The following is a 9,542-nucleotide window of genomic DNA, read 5'->3' as shown; positions in this document are numbered from 1 at the left end:
ACTTTCGAAATGACAGTAGTTACAATTTTCAACAACAGATGGCGCTGCGGTCTGGGAAACTCTATAGTACGATATTTTCCACAGATCCACCATGCGTAGCAATAATATGGCGTAGTCTCTGAATGAAATTACCCGAAACCTTTGACAACATGTCTGGCGGAATGGCTTCACATGCAGATGAGATGTACTGCTTCAGCTGTTCAATTGATTCTGGATTCTGGCAGTACACCTGGTCTTTCAAGTGTCCCCACAGAAAGAAGTCACAGGGGTTCATGTCTGGCGAATAGGGAGGCCAATCCACGCCGCCTCCTGTATGTTTCGGATAGCCCAAAGCAATCACACGATCATCGAAATATTCATTCAGGAAATTAAAGACGTCGGCCGTGCGATGTGGCCGGGCACCATCTTGCATAAACCACGAGGTGTTCGCAGTGTCGTCTAAGGCAGTTTGTACCGCCACAAATTCATGAAGAATGTCCAGATAGCGTGATGCAGTAATCGTTTCGGATCTGAAAAATGGGCCAATGATTCCTTTGGAAGAAATGGCGGCCCAGACCAGTACTTTTTGAGGATGCAGGGAGGATGGGACTGCAACATGGGGCTTTTCGGTTCCCCATATGCGCCAGTTCTGTTTATTGACGAAGCCGTCCAGGTAAAAATAAGCTTCGTCAGTAAACCAAATGCTGCCCACATGCATATCGCCGTCATCAATCCTGTGCACTATATCGTTAGCGAATGTCGCTCGTGCAGCAATGGTAGCGGCGCTGAGGGGTTGCCGCGTTTGAATGTTGTATGGATAGAGGTGTAAACTCTGGCGCATGAGACGATACGTGGACGTTGGCGTCATTTGGACCGCAGCTGCAACACGGCGAATGGAAACCCGAGGCCGCTGTTGGATCACCTGCTGCACTAGCTGTGCGTAGCCCTCTGTGGTTGCCGTACGCGGTCGCCCTACCTTTCCAGCATGTTCATCCGTCACGTTCCCAGTCCGTTGAAATTTTTCAAACAGATCCTTTATTGTATCGCTTTTCGGTCCTTTGGTTACATTAAACCTCCGTTGAAAACTTCGTCTTGTTGCAACAACACTGTGTTCTAGGCGGTGGAATTCCAACACCAGAAAAATCCTCTGTTCTCAGGAATAAACCATGTTGTCTACAGCACACTTGCACGTTGTGAACAGCACACGCTTACAGCAGAAAGACGACGTACAGAATGGCGCACCCACAGACTGCGTTGTCTTCTATATCTTTCACATCACTTGCAGCGCCATCTGTTGTTGAAAATTGTAACTACTGTAATTTCGAAAGTTTGTCCGCCTGAAAATGTACTGTTGTCCCAAGCATATTGCAGTTTCAAATATACCGGTCATTTTTGAAACACCCTGTATGTATGTGTGTGTGTATATATATATATATATATATATATATATATATATATATATAATTTTTTTGCTGGCTGCGGTGGTCTCGCGGTTCTAGGCGCGCAGTCCGGAACCGCGCGACTGCTACGGTCGCAGGTTCGAATCCTGCCTCGGACATGGATGTGTGTGATGTCTTTAGGTTAGGTTTAAGTAGTTCTAAGTTCTAGGGGACTGATGACCACAGCTGTTAAGTCCCATAGTGCTCAGAGCCATTTGAACCATTTTGATATAATTTTTTTTTTGTAAACTATCGACAATAGATGTATTACCCACAACCAGTTACACCAGTAGATAGCACAGAAGCTCTCATATTTTCATTCTATGATACACAGACTGATCAACTTACTACTGGAAAAAAGAGCTAAATTTCTCCAAAATGTTGCTATAAGTAAAGGGTATCTAGAAACTTAGGACCCAATATTCAGAAAGAAAACCCACAAAACACACCAATCCCATAGATAAAATAACTTTAATCAGAGGCACAAACGAATAGGGAATCAAAGTTTTTGCACGGTCATATCTAGATATTGCTTCTGACAAAATTATTCAAAGTTTCAAGAATACAGAATCATACACTAGGTACAGGAGCACTAACAATCTACAATGATTGAGACATATACCACAGAATTCAGAGCCTTTTTCGCAATCAGGAATTATCCAAATTAATTATGAAGATGTTCAAACTTTTATATTTGACAAACATGAAGGAAAGCAAGCCCACATTTTAAAGAGCACATGACACAAAGTGACAACAGCCAATCCACTCTTGCTGCACACACAAAAGACACTAACCACAAATCACTGCCTACAATTACTTGTCATTCCAATACAAAATATGTCTCCAAGAAGATGGGGTAGCAATGGATTAATGCTTGGCACGTACATTAGCTGGTATTTCTGTTAACATGTAAGGTGGCTACAATTTCACACCTTACAAGCACTCATTTACATACTTTGCTGTGATTTACAACCACAATTATATATCATTTGATAGGTGGTATATATGAATATTTAAAGAAGACTGACATTGTCACATACACCTTGTAAATGGTTGTTAACGCTTATTGCACGAAAGGTGACGGAGTGTCTTTACTATCAAAATGGCATAATGAATGATTGCCTATACTAGTAGAGCTTGGAATGCCAGTGGAAATGAAACGGCAGGCGTAACTCAAGCCCTGGGTAGAAAAGCCCGCACAGATGTGTTGGTCCTGCTTCACATAGGAAGTGCCAAGACGGAAGGTCTGGGCACCTGAGCACAGAAGCACAATACAGCAGCGGCCGGCCGGTTTTGTAGTGGGGTTGGAAGGATAACCAGATAATGCTTTGGAATCTCTGAAAATCTTAGACACAGCAGAAAGGAACGAGGAAGCGTTACCTCGGAAATTGCAGGCTGGGTTATTTCCGAGGATTTTTTACTCTGAGAAGTGTATCTCCTCGCAAACTTTCCGCACTAAATGATAAAAGACTAAAGTATGGTTGGCTGGCATTCGGAAGAATCTGTAGAGAGGAAGAATATCCTGTGGTTTCGAGAATATGATTCGCCTTCTGCGAAGGAGGGGAGCCAAGGTTTGCTGGGAAGCCAGCGGTGGAGAGAAGCAGTCTTCCATTTTGAGCACCCAAGTTTGACAGTCACTCAGTATCAGCTTTTGTTGGTATAGATGGACTTGCTGTCTTTGCTCCCAAGAGATTTTATAGTTAGGACGATTAGGCACTGTACTGTTGCAAACTTGTACGATTCTAGATTTTGCCTCCGAGTAGGTTGTCATCGTCGTCGAGTATGCAGCGTTCAGTGATTGAGAGCACTTCTCCTGTCTATACTCTCATAGAGACATTATCTGAATTCCATCCTTGTGGCCGGAAATTTGTGTTTCTTGTCTGTAGGACACAGAGAGGAGAAGACAGTATTAGATTATAATGGTCACAGGACCAACTTCTGCCATCCTAGTCTTTGAAAGAGTTTTATTTTGTGGCTGGGATCCTTCCATAGCCGCAGACAAGTACAAGAACCATCACCCCGACACACCGGATTCAGTACACACATATTGCTAATTCCTTCGGCTTATTAAACAGCTGTGATCACGTAATTTTTATTTCCACTGAGGTTACACACCACTGTAGATGATCTTTGAAAGTAGTGCCTTCTAGTGTTTGGTACGTAGATGATATTGGCCGTCTTGTGTTATTTATATTAGATCGTGTAGCCCTAAGAGCGGCAGATTTGGGCAATTGATCAATTGTATTAGTTAAGAAATTAATTTGTATCTCTTTATGTCCATTGGACATTGATATATAAACATTTGTAATATAAAGGGGTTTTAATCTACAATCAGTGTTTAAGTGGAAACAGCATTTATCATTTGGTAGTTACTAGTTCCCTTAATCATTCATTTATGTTTATGCTGTAATTTGTATGTTAAAGAGCAAGGAGGAGATAATCACCATTAACAGATACTAAGATCTGCTTCAGGGGGTAGTCAAACAGGGCCAAATCTTCATTTTCACGTTCAGTATTTCCATTGCGCACATTCATTTTACACCCGCCTGGAGTAGCATCTTCGAAACACTTCAGAAGAAAAATACATTACATAAGTTACAGAAAGGTAAAATCGTGGATGTGGTGGAAGAAATTTAAATTTACACCCACCTTAAAGACCAATCCCAGTTTTAAGTCACTAAAAATACCTGCAAAATGGGAAATTCCTACACAACTTTACAACAGGTGTATGGCGAAGCATTACTGAAACACAGAATGTATAGATACTGCTACACTCATTAACAAATGAGCAAAGGATCACACAACCATGAAAGATGTCATGAAAGGTTCTCCTCATTTTTTAATGGTTTTCAGTACTGTCTGATTAGAGTACTATGACCAACTTTACATGTAAGAGCTTTGTAACAACTATTAAAAAATATGCTCCCACAATAACAGAAAAAATATTTACAAGTTTTTTCAAAAAAATTGCATACATTCACATTTACGCCAATCATGAATGATAAATATAATTGAGAATGAAGACATATATAGCTCAATGAACAAATTTCTGTAAAATAATTATGAACCATATATATGAGCTTTGCAACAGCTACTCAAAAGTAACATGCGCCTAAAATAGCGAAAAACTATTTCTAATTTATTTTGTGACAATTCATAGGATCGAGGCCGTACAAGACATAATATACAAGTAGAGAAACATCCATAAAGTTATACTTTTCCTAGTATATCTTGAGATATAATCTGTACCTATGTTAAATTCCTAAGTGTTACTAATCCATTCAATGTATAATGGTTCTATTTTAGATACCTGAAAATGTCCTAACCTCGGGCATGGATGTGTGTGATGTCCTTAGGTTAGTTAGGTTTAAGTAGTTCTAGGGTCTAGGGGACTGATGACCACAGATGTTAAGTCCCATAGTGCTCAGAGCCATTTGAAAATGTCCTAAGGCCGAAATTGTACATCAAATGGCAGCTGAAGGCATCACAAAATCTTTCAAAAAAATTCATCACAGCTGCGGACCGTATCACAACAAAGATAATAAATTATTATTAACCTACCAAATTATGGAAAAATAGGAAAGAATATTTTTTTTAAATTTCACTCAAAATAGTTTCTAAACAGTTGCACAAATTAATTCATTGCTTCTGTTGGGCTCTATCTAGACATAACGATACCTTTGGCTTTCAGAACGACAACGTAAAGAATTAATACAACACAGAGTCCACCTTTGACAACCAGTGAGTTCCAGTAAAGAATTTTTCCAACAACAGAAAGTATTTTTAAGAAATATGTCAGACAATATAATTTCTGATAGCTCTGTGTCATATGTTTTTTAGGAGAATAGTATTCTCCCATTTCAGTCATTTGTGCATTAGCAGTTTACATCAGCACACTTTATGTACTGCTTCAAATATGATCGGTTTACACCACAATAAGCAGGGCAATGACCAGGACCATTTCCTACTCTACTGCAATTCTGTCTCTATAAAGCTAGTAATTACAATGACATGCCCAAAAGCATTAATTTTTCTTTCATAATGCATGCCTGGTGTAAGGAAAATGTCTGTTTTCATTATTCAAATGACACTTCACTTAATTGTGACAACTGTGAGGAATAAACAAGGAACCGTTTCATTGTTTTAAAATACACATTCCTCAAAAATCATCATAACAATGCTGAAGTAATTTAATAAAATGATGTGTGTGTGTATGAAATATTTCATTCCAATTAACTAAAGTCATAACTGATGGAAGTCACTTGTAATGTACCATAAAATACTGCCTTGACCTATTTACCTCTGCTACGCAACTTTCTAAAAATTACGTACACAACAATGTAGCTGTTGATATAAACTGCCTCTTATTTAAAAAAAAATGGTGAACATGTGAAACAATGCTGTAGTAGTTGTGCCAAAGATGACAACCACCATAACCTACAGAATTAGTTTTATATATGCGGGATGCCCTGTTGTTAAAGGAAGAACAATCAGATGAATAATGCTCCCATTGGAGCACAAAAAAAGACAAATATCCTCCTCTCTCAAAGAGTGTCAAAACTGGGTACCAACTGCATCACACTCCCCAAGAATTTTGGCATGCACACTTCTGCTTTTTTGTGCTGAGCACTAGCACCACTGGGAGACAAAGATGTGTGTGTGATATATATACAGGGTGTTACAAAAACGTACAGCCAAACTTTCAGGAAACATTCCTCACACACAAATAAAGAAAATATGTTATGTGGACATGTGTCCGGAAATGCTTAATTTCCATGTTCGAGCTCATTTTAGTTTCGTCAGTATGTACTGTACTGCCTCGATTCACCGACAGTTGGCCCAATTGAAGGAAGGTAATGTTGACTTCGGTGCTTGTGTTGACATGCAACTCATTGCTCTACAGTACTAGCATCTAGCTCCTGCACATTTTAGTCGAAGTGTTCGTACGCTTCTCAACAACAGATTCGGTGACCGATGGATTGGTAGAGGCGGACCAATTCCATGGCCTCCACGCTCTCCTGACCTCAACCTTCTTGACTTTCATTTATGGGAGCATTTGAAAGCTCTTGTCTACACAACCCCGGTACCAAATGTAGAGACTCTTCGTGCTCGTATTGTGGACGCCTGGGATACAATACGCCGTTCTCCAGGGCTGCATCAGCGCATCAGGGATTCCATACGACGGAGGGTGGATGCATGTATCCTCGCTAACGGATGACATTTTGAACATTTCCTGTAACAAAGTGTTTGAAGTCACACTGGTACGTTCTGCTGCTGCTGTGTGTTTCTATTCCATGATTAATGTGATTTGAAGACAAGTAATAAAATGAGCTCTAACATAGAAAGTAAGCATTTCGGACATATGTCCACACAACAGATTTTCTTTCTCTGTGTGTGAGGAATGTTTCCTGAAAGTTTGGCCGTACCTTTTTGTAACATCCTGTATATTAGAGAGAGAGAGAGAGAGAGAGAGAGAGAGAGAGAGAGAGAGAGAGAGAGAGAGATGTTGAATATGGAGATTTCATTTACAAAGAGACTGGTGAATGCGGAATGAGGCGGCTGGTGCTCTTTTTTGTTAGCCTTTTAACCCCGTAATTCCAATGGCATGGTTGGGAGGAGGGGTAGGTAGCTTTATGCCCACCCTTCACAAACACTGTAATCTAGTCAATTACTTTAAAATTTTGAAAGATTGCTTAGTGTTTGTAATGAATTTTTTCTATCAGACTCCATAAATGTTTTAAATTTCTCAGTTAAAATTAACCCAGAAATAAGTCTCTGTAGTAGTGGGCCACTTCTCTAATGAATGTCACTTTCGATATTTTCATATAGAGGACCTTATGCTAGTTTAAAAAGACTGTTAGGAAAAATATAATGAATATTGCATTTTTTAAGGGTGGCCTTAAAGAACCCCTCCCTTAATAGTACTGTTCTTGCAAGTGTGTTGATATTGCTAGGTGTGTGCTGAAAGATTTTCATTTAACATCACAACCTCTTTGAAAAGTATATTGCTAATCTAAGTCAACAACAATTAATACATTTTGTTTACCTTTTTTATCAGTATGAAGTAACCTCCTTGGTAAACCACATTACGGAAAATTCGCTGGTATTGATAGGGTTAATGATAAACGTATTCACATTTTTTGTGCTCTGCCAGGAGCATTTTTCAGCTGGTTTTGTCAAATAACTGGTTAGCTACAGGCCAAATAATAAAATTAAAACACATTTTGGAGTTTATTGTGGCACTAAATTGCAGAGTCAATCAGAAATATAACATCGAAATGTCTTTATTTCCAAAGATAACAGAGGTCCAGTCACTCAGTGTCTTCAAATTTGAATGTGCTGCTTCACTCCATATCATTCCTCAGAGATTATACAGGCTAGCTGCTTGGCAGCACTGCAATAGCAAAGTTGTAGAAAAACTGAAGTTACACAACTCCTTGTCTTTGACTGATAACATGAAGCTACTGGCTGGTACACTGCAGCTAGTTGCTGCAAACCCACCCACCACCTGCCTTTTTTGCGGATTACTGTTAAGACCATCAATGAAACGATCATGTTGGACTTTGCTTGATGGCAGCTCTTGTAATTGCAATGCTGCTTTGAACTTCTACCTTTTCATCCTACCAAACAAAAGCCACATTCTCTTAACATTACAAACATATTTGAATAAGATTTCAACTAGAAAAGTAACATCCATTTGAGCAGCACAGACTTAGAAGATGCGACAAACCCACTGAAGAGAAAGCCTACATTACACTTGTCCATCCTCTGCTGGAATATTGCTGCATGGTGTTGGATCCTTACCAGGCAGGATTGACGGAGGACATCAAAAAAGTGCAAAGAAGAGCAGCTTGTTTCGTGTTATCGCACAATAGGGGGGGGGGAGAGTCACTGATATGACATGAGAGTTGGGGTGGCAGTCACTGAAACAAAGGCTTTTTTTGCAGCGAGATCTATTTACGAAACTTTAATCACCAACTATCTCTTCCGAATGCGTAAATATTTTGTTGACACCCACCTACGCAGGGAGAAATGATAATCATAATAAAATAAGGGAAATCAGAGCTCGAATGGAAAGATTTAGGTGTTCCTTTTTCCTATGCTCCATTTGAGAGTGGAATGGTGTAGTAGTATGAAAATGGTTCGATGAACCCTCTGCCAGGCACTTAACTGTGAATTGCAGAGTAGCCATGTAGATTTAGATGTACTGCAGAGTGAATAAACGAGAACTGCAAAGGCAGGTAGACTGCTTCAACTGCACTAGACACCAGGTCTCTAGAGTGTTATTACCAGAAATGGCAGTGTACTTTCAAATGATGAATCAATTAACTATTCAGGTTGAAAATGGGTCTCTCAATCTATATCCCTGTGCAAACTATCTTAAAATTCTTTTCTTGATAAAAATGTCATCAACATGACAAAAAACTGTTTTGATGCCAGTTCACAAAGATTTTATACACCCTCATGATAGCCACGTCAGGTCTGTACATTTCCACATGCACTGCCAATTGTGAGAGGAATATGTATCCATATACACACACTGCACACCACCTTATGGTGCATGGCCAAGTATTTCTGTACTACCATAACACATTTCCTTTACCGTTCCCCTTGCAAACAGGGAGGGAGAAGCGGCTGTCTAGATGTCTCCGTGCCCAGATTTACCTTTGTGGCCCTTATGTGAATCATATGTTGGCAGCTGAAAAATCATTCTGCAGACAGCTTCAAATGCTCGTTATAAATTTTCTCAACAGTGTTCCATAAAAAGAACGTCTTTCCTCCAGTGATTTCTGTTTGAGTTCGTGAAGCGTCTGCAATGCTCACATGATGAACAAATCTACCGCACAAAAATCTAGCAGCATGTTTTGACGTTTTCCTATAATCCAACCTGGTGGAGATCTCTGGCACTCTAGCAGTATAAAATTTAATTTCCATTCCAATTTGTCCATGTATTGTAATGAGCTAGAACCCCAACAGCTACAATTCCAATTTCTTTGCACAAAGGGGAGGGGGGGAGATAAAGTGATGTAAAGGTATTTTCAGTTAAAAAATTCTGTGCATAATTGTTCAGTATTTCTAAGTACTGGAATATCACCACCAAAATAATACATTTAGTTTCAAACT

This window comes from Schistocerca piceifrons, chromosome 8 (assembly GCF_021461385.2).
Source record: "Schistocerca piceifrons isolate TAMUIC-IGC-003096 chromosome 8, iqSchPice1.1, whole genome shotgun sequence".
Taxonomy (NCBI): domain Eukaryota; kingdom Metazoa; phylum Arthropoda; class Insecta; order Orthoptera; family Acrididae; genus Schistocerca; species Schistocerca piceifrons.
Note: the sequence above shows the minus strand (reverse complement) of the source record.